A 4,840-nucleotide genomic window follows, 5' to 3' on the forward strand; every position below is an offset into this window, starting at 1 on the left:
TGCATTTATTTATCCTTCAAAGTTTTTTATGCACTTTCAAAATTGGTAGACAGAAAAATTTTATCTCGCCACACTGAGAATTCGTTATAAATGAAATCGGACGATAATCTTTGATTTTACTTCGAAGTGAAAAAAAGAAAGAAGAAAAAAACACTTATGTATTTCAGCAAATTGCCTAAACTTATGAAAGAATAATCACTGTAATGAATAAAGTTGCATATCACCCCCTTAACCTTTTTATTATTCATATATAACGAAATGAACTTCACTTTAGAGAGTATATCACATTCACGTAATACTAAGCAAATATTCAGTAAAAATGGAATTTAATGTCTAAAAACTCATTTGAATATCCGCAGTTGAGAAAATAAATACATTTGGCTTTTTTTTCTTTCTTTCTTTTCCTTTGACATCTGCACATTCTTATGTATTTCACACACACATATATATGTATGTATGTATGTATGTATGTATGTATGTATGTATGTATGTATGTATGTATGTATGTATGTATGTATGTATGTATGCATGCATGTATATATGTATGTATGTATGTATGTATGTATGTATGTATGTATGTATGTATGTATGTATGTATGTATGTATGTATGTATGTATGTATGTATGTATGTATGTATGTATGTATGTATGTATGTATGTATGTATGTATGTATGTATGTATGTATGTATGTATGTATGTATGTATGTATGTATGTATGTATGTATGTATGTATGTATGTATGTATGTATGTATGTATGTATGTATGTATGTATGTATGTATGTATGTATGTATGTATGTATGTATGTATGTATGTATGTATGTATGTATGTATGTATGTATGTATGTATGTATGTATGTATGTATGTATGTATGTATGTATGTATGTATGTATGTATGTATGTATGTATGTATGTATGTATGTATGTATGTATGTATGTATGTATGTATGTATGTATGTATGTATGTATGTATGTATGTATGTATGTATGTATGTATGTATGTATGTATGTATGTATGTATGTATGTATGTATGTATGTATGTATGTATGTATGTATGTATGTATGTATGTATGTATGTATGTATGTATGTATGTATGTATGTATGTATGTATGTATGTATGTATGTATGTATGTATGTATGTATGTATGTATGTATGTATGTATGTATGTATGTATGTATGTATGTATGTATGTATGTATGTATGTATGTATGTATGTATGTATGTATGTATGTATGTATGTATGTATGTATGTATGTATGTATGTATGTATGTATGTATGTATGTATGTATGTATGTATGTATGTATGTATGTATGTATGTATGTATGTATGTATGTATGTATGTATGTATGTATGTATGTATGTATGTATGTATGTATGTATGTATGTATGTATGTATGTATGTATGTATGTATGTATGTATGTATGTATGTATGTATGTATGTATGTATGTATGTATGTATGTATGTATGTATGTATGTATGTATGTATGTATGTATGTATGTATGTATGTATGTATGTATGTATGTATGTATGTATGTATGTATGTATGTATGTATGTATGTATGTATGTATGTATGTATGTATGTATGTATGTATGTATGTATGTATGTATGTATGTATGTATGTATGTATGTATGTATGTATGTATGTATGTATGTATGTATGTATGTATGTATGTATGTATGTATGTATGTATGTATGTATGTATGTATGTATGTATGTATGTATGTATGTATGTATGTATGTATGTATGTATGTATGTATGTATGTATGTATGTATGTATGTATGTATGTATGTATGTATGTATGTATGTATGTATGTATGTATGTATGTATGTATGTATGTATGTATGTATGTATGTATGTATGTATGTATGTATGTATGTATGTATGTATGTATGTATGTATGTATGTATGTATGTATGTATGTATGTATGTATGTATGTATGTATGTATGTATGTATGTATGTATGTATGTATGTATGTATGTATGTATGTATGTATGTATGTATGTATGTATGTATGTATGTATGTATGTATGTATGTATGTATGTATGTATGTATGTATGTATGTATGTATGTATGTATGTATGTATGTATGTATGTATGTATGTATGTATGTATGTATGTATGTATGTATGTATGTATGTATGTATGTATGTATGTATGTATGTATGTATGTATGTATGTATGTATGTATGTATGTATGTATGTATGTATGTATGTATGTATGTATGTATGTATGTATGTATGTATGTATGTATGTATGTATGTATGTATGTATGTATGTATGTATGTATGTATGTATGTATGTATGTATGTATGTATGTATGTATGTATGTATGTATGTATGTATGTATGTATGTATGTATGTATGTATGTATGTATGTATGTATGTATGTATGTATGTATGTATGTATGTATGTATGTATGTATGTATGTATGTATGTATGTATGTATGTATGTATGTATGTATGTATGTATGTATGTATGTATGTATGTATGTATGTATGTATGTATGTATGTATGTATGTATGTATGTATGTATGTATGTATGTATGTATGTATGTATGTATGTATGTATGTATGTATGTATGTATGTATGTATGTATGTATGTATGTATGTATGTATGTATGTATGTATGTATGTATGTATGTATGTATGTATGTATGTATGTATGTATGTATGTATGTATGTATGTATGTATGTATGTATGTATGTATGTATGTATGTATGTATGTATGTATGTATGTATGTATGTATGTATGTATGTATGTATGTATGTATGTATGTATGTATGTATGTATGTATGTATGTATGTATGTATGTATGTATGTATGTATGTATGTATGTATGTATGTATGTATGTATGTATGTATGTATGTATGTATGTATGTATGTATGTATGTATGTATGTATGTATGTATGTATGTATGTATGTATGTATGTATGTATGTATGTATGTATGTATGTATGTATGTATGTATGTATGTATGTATGTATGTATGTATGTATGTATGTATGTATGTATGTATGTATGTATGTATGTATGTATGTATGTATGTATGTATGTATGTATGTATGTATGTATGTATGTATGTATGTATGTATGTATGTATGTATGTATGTATGTATGTATGTATGTATGTATGTATGTATGTATGTATGTATGTATGTATGTATGTATGTATGTATGTATGTATGTATGTATGTATGTATGTATGTATGTATGTATGTATGTATGTATGTATGTATGTATGTATGTATGTATGTATGTATGTATGTATGTATGTATGTATGTATGTATGTATGTATGTATGTATGTATGTATGTATGTATGTATGTATGTATGTATGTATGTATGTATGTATGTATGTATGTATGTATGTATGTATGTATGTATGTATGTATGTATGTATGTATGTATGTATGTATGTATGTATGTATGTATGTATGTATGTATGTATGTATGTATGTATGTATGTATGTATGTATGTATGTATGTATGTATGTATGTATGTATGTATGTATGTATGTATGTATGTATGTATGTATGTATGTATGTATGTATGTATGTATGTATGTATGTATGTATGTATGTATGTATGTATGTATGTATGTATGTATGTATGTATGTATGTATGTATGTATGTATGTATGTATGTATGTATGTATGTATGTATGTATGTATGTATGTATGTATGTATGTATGTATGTATGTATGTATGTATGTATGTATGTATGTATGTATGTATGTATGTATGTATGTATGTATGTATGTATGTATGTATGTATGTATGTATGTATGTATGTATGTATGTATGTATGTATGTATGTATGTATGTATGTATGTATGTATGTATGTATGTATGTATGTATGTATGTATGTATGTATGTATGTATGTATGTATGTATGTATGTATGTATGTATGTATGTATGTATGTATGTATGTATGTATGTATGTATGTATGTATGTATGTATGTATGTATGTATGTATGTATGTATGTATGTATGTATGTATGTATGTATGTATGTATGTATGTATGTATGTATGTATGTATGTATGTATGTATGTATGTATGTATGTATGTATGTATGTATGTATGTATGTATGTATGTATGTATGTATGTATGTATGTATGTATGTATGTATGTATGTATGTATGTATGTATGTATGTATGTATGTATGTATGTATGTATGTATGTATGTATGTATGTATGTATGTATGTATGTATGTATGTATGTATGTATGTATGTATGTATGTATGTATGTATGTATGTATGTATGTATGTATGTATGTATGTATGTATGTATGTATGTATGTATGTATGTATGTATGTATGTATGTATGTATGTATGTATGTATGTATGTATGTATGTATGTATGTATGTATGTATGTATGTATGTATGTATGTATGTATGTATGTATGTATGTATGTATGTATGTATGTATGTATGTATGTATGTATGTATGTATGTATGTATGTATGTATGTATGTATGTATGTATGTATGTATGTATGTATGTATGTATGTATGTATGTATGTATGTATGTATGTATGTATGTATGTATGTATGTATGTATGTATGTATGTATGTATGTATGTATGTATGTATGTATGTATGTATGTATGTATGTATGTATGTATGTATGTATGTATGTATGTATGTATGTATGTATGTATGTATGTATGTATGTATGTATGTATGTATGTATGTATGTATGTATGTATGTATGTATGTATGTATGTATGTATGTATGTATGTATGTATGTATGTATGTATGTATGTATGTATGTATGTATGTATGTATGTATGTATGTATGT

This window comes from Penaeus chinensis, chromosome 22 (genome assembly GCF_019202785.1).
Source record: "Penaeus chinensis breed Huanghai No. 1 chromosome 22, ASM1920278v2, whole genome shotgun sequence".
Taxonomy (NCBI): Eukaryota; Metazoa; Arthropoda; class Malacostraca; order Decapoda; family Penaeidae; genus Penaeus; species Penaeus chinensis.